This window comes from Leopardus geoffroyi, chromosome A1 (genome assembly GCF_018350155.1).
Source record: "Leopardus geoffroyi isolate Oge1 chromosome A1, O.geoffroyi_Oge1_pat1.0, whole genome shotgun sequence".
In the NCBI taxonomy this organism is placed as follows: domain Eukaryota; kingdom Metazoa; phylum Chordata; class Mammalia; order Carnivora; family Felidae; genus Leopardus; species Leopardus geoffroyi.
Window position 1 is genome coordinate 55,275,323 of NC_059326.1, and position 11,409 is coordinate 55,286,731.

General features: G+C 35.8%; 1 pseudogene; it reads left to right on the forward strand.

The window, feature by feature from the left end:
* Positions 1-1,442: 1,442 nt before the first annotated feature.
* LOC123609233 lies at positions 1,443-11,087 on the forward strand (annotated as a pseudogene).
* The last annotated feature ends 322 nt before the right edge of the window (positions 11,088-11,409 follow it).

Below are 11,409 nucleotides of genomic sequence, written 5' to 3' on the forward strand. Positions count from 1 at the left end.
CAGCCCTCAAGATTTAGGAGTCCTAATTTCAATTTAACCTCTTATTCAATTATCAAGGAAGTATTTTAGCTGAAGTATTAGGCCTAACAATTTTAATATGTTTTTGTTCATTGTGTATTAGTAAATCCCAGAACTAATGTATATCCCCATCAGTAGGTAACACATTATTAATTATATATACAATAATTTGCCTGCTGGCCATTATAATGAACGTATCTGTTGAAATGAAAATACCTCCAAGTTATTAAGTGAAAATAGCTGATGTGAATAGTCTGCGCACATGTGTGTTTGTTTATGTATGTTTGCTGTTTTTATCTACAAGTATTATCTATGTAATGGTATTTGAGGCTATTTTGTTCTCATCATATTTTTTCTTCTGGTAAATTAATATATTTAATAAAGCAGCAGTGAAAATGTAAAGCTTCACTTTGTGAAAAAAATATTATCTCTATATGTAAAAATTAATTCAGATAGAAAATAAACTTCTGAGATAGAATCTGTCATAAAATCTCATAACTACCAATGCTTTTCTTCTTTCTGGGAGGATGAAAATCTTAAAAATTTTTTTTTAATTAAGCTATAATAAATGTAATCTATATCATATATTTAATTTTCTCTCATCTTATCCTAGGTCATCTATCTATATAATTGATATAGGTTTAAATCTTTAAAATTATTTATTATATATGAATACATAGAAATACGTAGATACTGTAATATAGAGATTGATGATTTATGAAAACACCTGGTACAATGGAATTGATTGGCCCTATTTAATAGCTAATAAGTGAGTCAGCCATAGTTACATGGATACTGACAGAAAATATCAAATTCCTGGATCAAAAACAAGGTAATCATACCATCATGGTTGTTCTGGATCCCTAAACCCTAAGTCCCATAGGGCAATATAGAGAGTCAACTGAAGCTGGTATACATCTACTGCACCACAGGAAAGGAACTCTGAACATAAGAGACCCACTTATGTTGTGACAAGCAGGAAGAAAGCCAGACCTTTGTGAAAAAAGAGACAGTATTACACCTTTCCAAAATCTGAGCTCTATGAACAATCCTAAAATATAGCCCAGGTTAGATAGCTTTTAGGGCCTTATAATCCCAAAATCTATATAGAAAGATCTATATGAACACAATGAATTAATGATGGGCTTCCCACAATTCGCCCTGGGTCATGCACTGTCTTAACCTCTAAAACATTTTCACATCTGACCAATCTTAGGTGACAAACTGAGGCTGAAATCAAATCCTTTCAATCTGTCTCATTTAACTAGGATTCCTATCAGTAAGATTCTAATAACTAAGATGGGGCAACTGTCTTAGCCCATTCTGGCTGCTATAACAAAATACCATAGACTCTGTAGCTCAGAAACAATAGAATTTGTATCTCACAGTCCTGGAGGCTGGAATTCCAAGAGCAGGGTGCCGGCATGGTCAGGTAAAGGCCCTCTTCTGGGTTGCAATCTTCTCTTTGTGTCCTCATATGGGGCAAGAGGCATGGGGAATCTCTGAGACCTCTTTCATAAGGTTATTAATCTCATTTATGAGGCCCCCTTCGACATGCTATCACATGTAACACAGGATTTCAACATGTACGGATTTGGGGAAGACACAAATGTTCAGCCTATATCAACAACATACAGTATTTTCCTCAATCAAGCCCTCTGGGATCCATGCCCAACCAGAAGGGGAAAATATCAAGTAAGTCATTGAGTCTACCTTAGAAAAGTAGGAGGCTTTCTCCTTATATTTGTTTTGACTTTCTATTTGTCCCAAGGCAATAATTCAGATGCATCAGGATTTATTATTGATTGCACTGACTCTGCCTTGGCCTGCAAGGGTGAAGTCTAGGGTAATTCTATCATTCATAACCACTCTGGGCAATGAATTAGGCTGAGCTGAATGCTTTCCAAGGTCAAGGTGGTGTCACTGATGTAAGCTAACATCAGGGAAAAAAATTCTTACTACATCTTCTAATTGGAAGATCCCTATCATAGCAATAAACTCCCAGAGAGTGTGCATAAGTAATGAGTCGGTTATCACTCTGAGGAGCTTCCCCAATATGGGGTCATCTCATATTGGGTCACCTCATATTGGAGAGATGTGTGGAGTTGTTGAAGAATACTGATGGGAATTCCTTAAATATGTGCAGGTGTCTTATGATCACAATAGTGTGTAATCTATTATGGCTTTGAAGCAGGAAAGTTTTTGCCAGGCTTCTACACAAGAAGTATAGTTCTGGTAGCAAACATGGTAGCCCCCAAACAAAAATGTAATTTTGATTACTGGGGTTTTCCCAATAGGAATTTCATCAGTTTGGTGGAGATGGGGGGAGACTTGATTCCAAATGGTCCTATCAGAGAACATATCTTTACCATGGGCATCTACATTTGTGACCCAGAATTTCTTATTAGTGGCAGGGAAGTTTCTTTCCCTACAGTTCATGGCTTCAAAGAGAAATGTCTTTACTACGCCAGTCTATAGTCTCCCAAATGGCAGACCAAACAATTAGACTATAGGCAACTGCCTAGGAGATAATAACAATGTCCCAAAGTTCATCAAGGTTTCTAATGGCCTGGCTATGAACAATTTTCTGAGTTCTGCCAACTCAGAAAAGAGACCATATTGGCCCTTGGTTATACATAGCGGGTGCTGATTGTGCACAGATGGTTTTCCACAGCAGTACAATGCACACCATCATATTTTAACATAGATGAACAACCAGTGAACCAGGCCCAGGCATTTAAGGAAATCTCTGTGAGTGGAAAGCCTCATTGAGCCAGAAGTTTTGCTTAAGTCAGTGAAGTGAAAGATAAGGATTCCCCCCAAAGGGGTTGCTTTCACTTTTAATGCAAATCTGAGATGCTGCCAAGACCAAGTCAGGTGCTCTCTTGAAAACACAATTTCCATTTGGCAATCAAGACTTGTAGGGCCCTTCTTGCACTGTTATTTGTTGAGTCTGAAGTGACCACTGCCAAATGTGAATATCAGGCTGGAGATTCACAGACCTGCCTGTGGCATGCATTCAGCTATTTCAAAAACAGTATACCTGGTGGTTACATCAGAAAGGTGACACCTTTGTTTTGGGAAATGTTTTTTTTGAGTATTTAGGATGTAATTAATTTTCTAAAGTATTGTCTTTTTCCTCCTGTGATTATCATTTCTCCCAGGCTACCTGGGAGAGGATAGGAAGGAAGGTTGTAGTGTAATTTATGTCTCATTATCACTACATAAGTCATCCCTGAGAGAATGGGAGAATCTCCTTTGAATATATAGGATGAGAATATATAGGATGTGCCTGTAGCACATCAACTGTTTTATTCCCTTAGCTAAGGGGGTCAAAACAGCAACAATTTAACCTTCCTTCCTCACTATGGGTTCCTTCTGAGCTACATCTGTTGAATTTGGGTGCCCTTTCCTCCTAAAAAAAATCTGGTAAGATAGTAATTTGGGCACTTGGTGCCACCAGGGTCATAAAAATTTATGTCCCTTATCCATTTCCTGGGAGTCCCTGAATGCTTGATGGTGGTGATGCATGGCTTTCACTCTCCCCATTGGAAACAGGGAGAGTGCATACATATTTTTCCTTAGAGAAGAGTTCAGAGGTAAAGAGAGGCACCAGGATTGGGAGGCACAAATATATTATACACACAGACAAAAATTCACACACAGAAGTCATTCTCATCAGCATTAGAAAAAAAAATGAGACAGTAAGAGGCTAATACTAGTCAATGCTTAATCTTTTGTTTTCTATAGTAGTTTGCTTTTCTCAGTAAAATCTTCTGAACCAGCCAAAGCTCCCTGATAGCAGTCAGGACTCATGTTGACAACTTTGAGAGGTTTTACTCTCATTGCAGCATGGATCTAAGGTTGGCATGAGAAACTACAAGAGAGGCTGACCAGAAAGGCAGACTACCTGCTTGTCATTCCTTCTTACTGAGCATTATATGCCTTATATTTGCATGCTCCAGGTGAACTAGTCAATGTACTGGTCATGTGGCTTGTAAATGTGTATCTCTGTAAATATAGTTGCAGGTTGTAGAGCCTTCCTTCAACTCCGAAAGGGTTTCATTGCTAGTTTTTTCAGTATGGTTGGTAGACCAGTTAGTGCTCATGCTATAGGAGAGTTGCTTTTGAGCCTATCCCCTGGTATTTTTCCTCCTTAAAACAGGCAATAAATTGGAGAACTATGTCTTGGCCAAATAATCATATCATTTTGTCAAGATTATCTATCACTGGTTCTCAAGGATTTCCTCAAATCCTTAATTGACATTTTCCCAGAAATCCATGTCTCTATTAAGTGTCCCATCCTCTCCACCAAAACTGTGGGGGATTGACTTTACCCTACCCACAAGTTAAGACAGCCTGCTGTGGTCACATGGATGCTGACAGAAGATCCAAGCCCTCTGGGTCAGAGACAAATAACTTCATTACTCCCAAAAAAGTAACAGCCTGAGTACCAGCATAGTTTCACATTAACCTGGAAAGCCAGAGATATAGTCTGCTTGAGCAGTGTGTTGCATCACAATAGTGCTATGAGCTTAACTGCTGTTGTTTTTTTTGGCAAGTATTGAGCAAGAGTATTCTTTGTGTGGAGACAGGCATAATATGACCTCTCAGAAATGCCAGTTGCATAAACAATCCTAAAAAAATGGTCTTGAGTGAGGGGAGATCAAGGCCTTGTAATCTTCAAATACTCTGCAAGATGTATACAAATAAAAGAGGCCTATAGAGGACCGCCTCCAAACACCATATAACTAGTACTCAAAGTACCCAAATTAAGCAACAAAACTTCTTCAGCACCCCAGAAACTGTCCTTGTGCTGCTTCCTTCCAGTTAGTACTTATATCCTAAAAGTTTCCAATATCCTGACTTCAAAAAGGTTAATTATATTTGTGCATTCAGATAAAAAGAATTGACTAGCATATTCTCATGTGTTTTTGACTTCATTTGCTGGAATTTTATAGTGATGATATCCATCCATCCATCTGTTGTACATTTAGATTGTTTTCAGCTGGAGGCTGTTATGAGTAGTACTGACATGATCATTCTAGTGCATGGCTTTTGATGAACATATTTATACATTCTTTTTGAGTATACACTAAGTAGTAAAATCATTGTGTCTTAGAACATGCACTCTGCTTGACAAAATTCAAAAATGATTTTACTAATTTAAATTCTCTACAAATAGTGCTGTATGATAATAACTGTTGCTCAAACCGTGGCATTTTTTATTTTTGTCATTTTAGCCATTTTGGTGGGTGTGTGATGTTATATTGTTGCTTTTTACTTGCATACCCTTGATGACTAATGGTGTTGAGTATTGTATTGGCTATTTATATATTCCGTTATGTGATATAATTGGCCAAGTTTTAAATTACATTTCTATTGACATTTTTTGCCTTTTTCAACTAATTTTCATAAAAATTTTGTGAATATTTCTGAATCAAGTACTTTATTACATGTGAATATATTTTACATACATGTTCCATTCTGATAGTTGCCTATTTATTCTCTTAATGTTGTTTTTTGATGACTAGAAGTTCATAATTTTAACATAGTGTTACACATAAACACACACACAAACGCACCCATCCCCCCTCCCTACTCACATAGGCACTGTATGTCTTCTTCAATCTTTGTTCACCTATGATTTTTTAATAAGCTTTTGTTTTAACATTTACGATTATATTAACCATTCATCTAGCTATATAAGCATCATAAAATATTTTTTCCAGGTGAGACAGCATCATTTATGAAGGGTATCCTTTCCCCACTGTGTGAGGTGTTCTCTTTGTCATAAACAAGTGACCCTTTATGTGCATGTCTGGGCTTTCTATTCTGTGCCACTATTCAGTTTTTCTGTTCTCTCACCATTGCCTTTCTGTCTTAATTATCTCAACTTACAACAGGCCTTAATATTTTGTATTACTTCTTTAACCAGGCTGTTTTCCCTTTAAGATTACTTTATCTGTTCTTAGTCCAAACTTTGCATTTACATATGAATTTTAGAATCAGCTTTTAATTTCTTAATGTATGTTTAAAAAGTCTGACATATTGAGAGTTATTTGGGAAAATTGACAACTTTAAGAGTATTGAGCTTGCCAATTCATGATTCTAGAATATTGCTCCATTTATTTAGCTCTTGTTTTATTTTTCTCAATAATATTTTATAATTTTCAGTTGAAGAAGACTTTCATTATTTTTAATTAGATTTATTACAATAAATTTGATGTTTTTCATGCTGGTGTGAGTGGTAATTTAAATTTAATTTTCATTTGTCTTTGCACAGCATAAAAACACAAAATTAATTTTTGTGTATTAATATTTTATGGAGTGACTGCTATATTCCCTTATTAATTTATATTGTGTTATATGTATATTCTTTCGAACAGTGAAGGCACACAATACCGTCCTATGTAAATAAGCAAGTTTATTTCTTTCTTCCCAAGTCTCATGTTTTGTGTTTATTTATACATGCTCTATTACATGGACTCAACTACATTGGAATGTTGAAAAAGAGTGCCGGAATGTGACATTCAAATCTTATTCTTGACTTGAGGAAGGGACCGTAAGTTAAGTGTTTCACTACTGGATCTGATACATTTTCTTATAGAATTCTTTATCTTTTTAAGAAAGTTCCCTTTTATTTCAAGTCTGCTGTGTTTTAATATAAATTTATCTAAAGTCAATGCGTTTACTGTTGTAATTTCTTTCTGTATCTATCAATGCTGCACGTATGCACGATCATACCTAGTTTACACCTTCTCCATTAATCAATTGAATTATTTTATTTAAGTGATTTTCAAATATTAAATACTTTTTGCCTTTCTAGAATAAATTTTACTGGGTTATAATGCATTATCCTCTGTAATATATCAGTGGATTTGATTTAATAATTCCTCATAAGAATTTTTGCATCTACATGCCAAAAAAATGTTGGTCTTAAATCTGTCTTCCTTGTAATGCCCTGTTGAGTTTTGTTCTGAGTTAATTATGGCTTATGATAAGAATTAAGAAATATTTGTCTTATTTCTATTATCTGGAAGAGTTTGTGAGTGATGGGCAATCAGTTTTGAAAAAAAAATTCAGTGACACCTTCAATTTCAAAACTACTTCACTAGTTAAGTCTTTTAGACTTAAGACTTTTAAAAAATTATTTTCAAAATTTGTCTTCATTTCTTGCTTCAGACTTGTGTGTCATCCAAATTTGTTTTCATAAAATTCTTTCATCTTTTTGATACCTGATAAATCTGTATTAATGAATATCTTCACTTTCATTCTTTTTTTTTTTTTAATTTTTTTTTAACGTTTATTTATTTTTGAGACAGAGAGAGACAGAGCATGAACAGGGGAGGGGCAGAGAGAGAGGGAGACACAGAATCGGAAACAGGCTCCAGGCTCTGAGCCATCAGCCCAGAGCCCGACGCGGGGCTCGAACTCACGGAGCGCGAGATCGTGACCTGGCTGAAGTCGGACGCTTAACCGACTGCGCCACCCAGGCGCCCCCACTTTCATTCTTAATACTGGTGTGTTAGAAAATGTTGAGTGGGTGAATTTAGGTAGTTGTCTTTCAAATATCATAGTTTTCTTTGTTGCTGTATTTTTCAGACAGGGGTAGTTTATGCTGTAATAATACATAAGTTTAAAATATCAGTGGCTTTACGGACATATGTTAATTTCTTGCTCATCCTAAGTCTTCTACAGATTTTGGCAAATCTCCAGGGCCTCAAACCACACTATTTCAGTCTTGCTTCTCCATTACCTGAATATTACCTCTAAATTATGCATGGGAGGGGGCAGAGACTGGTGATTTACTTTGTAAATTCCGTGCTTTCAGACTGCATATGATATACATATCTATTTGCCAGTGGTGTTTCACTGACAGGAACTACTCGTATGGCTCCTTTTCTGTATAAAGGTCTGGGAGAATATACTCACAAAGAAAAGGAGGTATCAGAGAACATCCTTAATGTCTACCATGGTTGGGAGTGAGTGACAGCTTTTTCAGATTCTTGGCTTGCAAATTATTTCTGACCCCAAAACATGTCTTTTAAAAAGTTATATATTTCATTCATGTACATGTATAATATTTTTTTAACTTAAGAATTTATTATTTATCATGAATTGCTAGCGCTTTGTGCTCTGGAGTTAAACAATTTGGCTTGGATCCAAATTCAGCCAGTAGATATAATTGATTTTGCTCATATTGTGTGAAAATATTGATCCAGCATTTAAAACCAAAAATCTAGATTTTTTTGGCATCACTTTAAAAGCAATTATGCTAGCAATTACCTAAAGCTGAGTTGCAGATGCCATTTTTTGGATGGTTTAAGAATGCTTTATTTTACCTAATTTTCCACCATTTTCTATTTTTTACATACTGCTTATTAAATCCTGGTAGCTTTTGAGCTTATTGTCCCCTAGTATTCATATATACATTCAACTATATATATTAATCCTGTGACAATTCAGAGATTTTTTTTGCTTTAAAATTAACTGTGATCATTCTTCAATTAAGTGTTAACTTATGAGTATAGGGAAAGGAAAACATCATGTGCTTAATTGTTAGCTTGACAAATAATGTTGGAAACATGATAAAAAGATAACATAAATATGTACTGAATTTAATAGAAACATTATTATTGTTTGCATTTTAATTTGTTTTTTAAAATTTTAAATCAATGATAAGCCATCAAATTAAAAAGATGAAACTACTTGAAGTAGAAAATATAGCATTGGCACTGTTCATTTTAACTACTTTATTATTTGTCATCATATTTTGTTATCTTGATAACTTGACAAAATGACAGAAATTCTAAATTTATCTTATATTTCTTTATCAGATATATATATTTCAAAATATATCAAATAAATGCACCCAGTTTTTTTTTTTGAGGTTGGTCTGTTTTCATTTTACTGTAGCACATTACTATGTTAAGGGTTTTTTGTTTTGTTTTGTTTTGTTTTGTTTTGTTGTACCAAGAACTGACTTCAGTTTGATGTCACTGTATTTCTCGCTATGTGCATGTCTAGTAGCTCATTGTCTCTGGTTTTATAAGATCGCGGTAACATTACGGAAAATATAGATTCAGAAAATAATACTATTTTATATGCATTGTTCTATTTTATTCTGGAACAGAGTATTATAAGTTTGCGAGGAAGACTGATGATATATATACAGTTGTGAACAAACACTAGAGCCTCAAACTGAAATGAGAAAAGTGACTTTGGGATACTACTGTATCAACTCTGACATGTAAGATCTTGTAAATCATCACTCTTATCCTTACAAGAAGAATAAGAATACTGTGAAAATCAAAGACTTTTTACAGACTCATCAAACAACTGAAGTCAGAGGGAAAACCACTACCTGAAAATCAAGAGAGAGAGAGAGAGAGAGAGAGAGAGAGGCTGACACAGAGAATCACAGCCAAAGTCATCATATGAAAGCAGAAGCTACTGGATCTGATAGGACACTTAAATATAACTTTGGCAAATTGTTGGAGGCAGTATATAGACTAGTGTGAAAGAGAAAATTCCTGAGGCCATAGTCTTAGAAGGCCTCCACAATTTTATGGGTTTTTCTCCCAACATTCTACAAAGTTTCCATGGTAAAGAATCAAGAGAAAGCTCTTAGGGGCTACTTTGAGTCAAGAATGACTTCAAGGGTTCCTTGTGGAGGTTCACCAAGCCAATGTTTGCAGCCCCATTGCCCCAATATCTCCAGCCCCAGGCAACTAGTTAGTCTTTATTCCACTGTTTTGAAGATTTAACTACAACTTTGGCTTCCAAGTCCTACATGCTCAGAAGCCTGGGTATGGTGTACCTGTGGTACACAAAGTGAATTCCAATGGACTTTGGAAGATGCAATCCCACAGCATATGTGTATTCATTTGTGATTATTGGAGAGAGGAGCTACGGGATGGGTGTGCACTCTTGGTCCACCAAAAGGTGGTTCCAGAAAATAGCTCTCCCTTGGCCTATTACCTCATTCCTCTCACAGGGACTGTGGGGTTGCTGGTTTTAGCCTTGGGAACAGTGATGGTAGTTTGTTGTATCTAGCACTGTGTGCTGCCCCAGCTAAATTGACTGACCAAAGATCAAGTGAAACAGATTCCTATCCATGAGACCTACTTTTTCCATCTCCTTTGGCTCCCATCCCCCTACCCCTTGTCTTTCCAGGGTCTTCAGCAAGGCCCCACACTCTCCTTCTTGCTCTGCCTTTTCAGCTACCACTCCAGCCTAACATATCCCTTCTCCTACCTCTAGTGAACTGTTTGCACTGCACATTTTCCTCCCTCCAGCCTTCTATGTTGAGGGACAAGGGACATTTCTGTATCAGGTTTCTCCCTTCCTGACCCCATTCTTTTGATAGGGTTGGGGTTGCAAAGGGACTGGGTCTTCATTTTACTAGGTTAATAAAATCGTTTTTGTGAACATCAAAAATAATACTATTGAATTAGAACCCAGAGTATAAAACAAACATGAAGTCCATGCAGATATAAATAGCTAATTCAGTAAGTTAAAACAAGGGAGGGCAAACACAAAGCCCCCATGCAGAATAATTTCAAATAGTTTATGCAGATCCTGCCCTCTCAAAGACAGGAAGCATAATTATCTGTTCCACACATGTGGACTGCGCAAGTGACTTACTTCAAAAGTGTACAATATAGAAGTGGGTAAGGAGGACGAGACCTTTACAGTAAAGAAACCTGGTAAATACTACCTCAGCCCGGTGATTCATTGCCAAATCAACTGTCATTATGTTGCTAATATGTACACTTGAAAGATACAATGAAAATGGCACTTTCCATCTGTGATCTTCCTCTTGGTGATCTATAAACCCAATCTTATCATGGGAAAAATATCAAGCAAATTCTAGAATTGTAAATTCTACAAAGTACCTGAGCAGTACCCCTTTAAAACTGTCAATGACTCACAAACAAGCTAGGTCTGTGAAAATATCACATCCAAGAGGAGCTTAAGAAAACAAATGTAGATGTAATTTGGTATCCTGGATGAGATTCTAGAACAGAAAAAGGACATTAGATAAAAACTAAGGAAATCTAAGCATTTATAGGGTTTATTTAATAGCAATATATCAACATTTGTTCATGAATTTTAACAAATGTATAGTAATGTAAGATATTAATTATAGGGCAAATTTGGTATGAGGTATGTGGGAACTATTTTCTCAATTTTTTCTGTAAGTCTAAAATTGTTTTTAAAATGAAGTCTGTATGAAATATCATCTCACACCTGTCAGAATGTCAAGGTTTACCAATTTTGCCAAGGCTATGCCAAGTTTTACCAATTTTCCTGAGATCCAAAATTATACTTATTGTCTAAGTGTCATGTGGTTTAATTATGGATGGATAATTATGTTCTTATTCT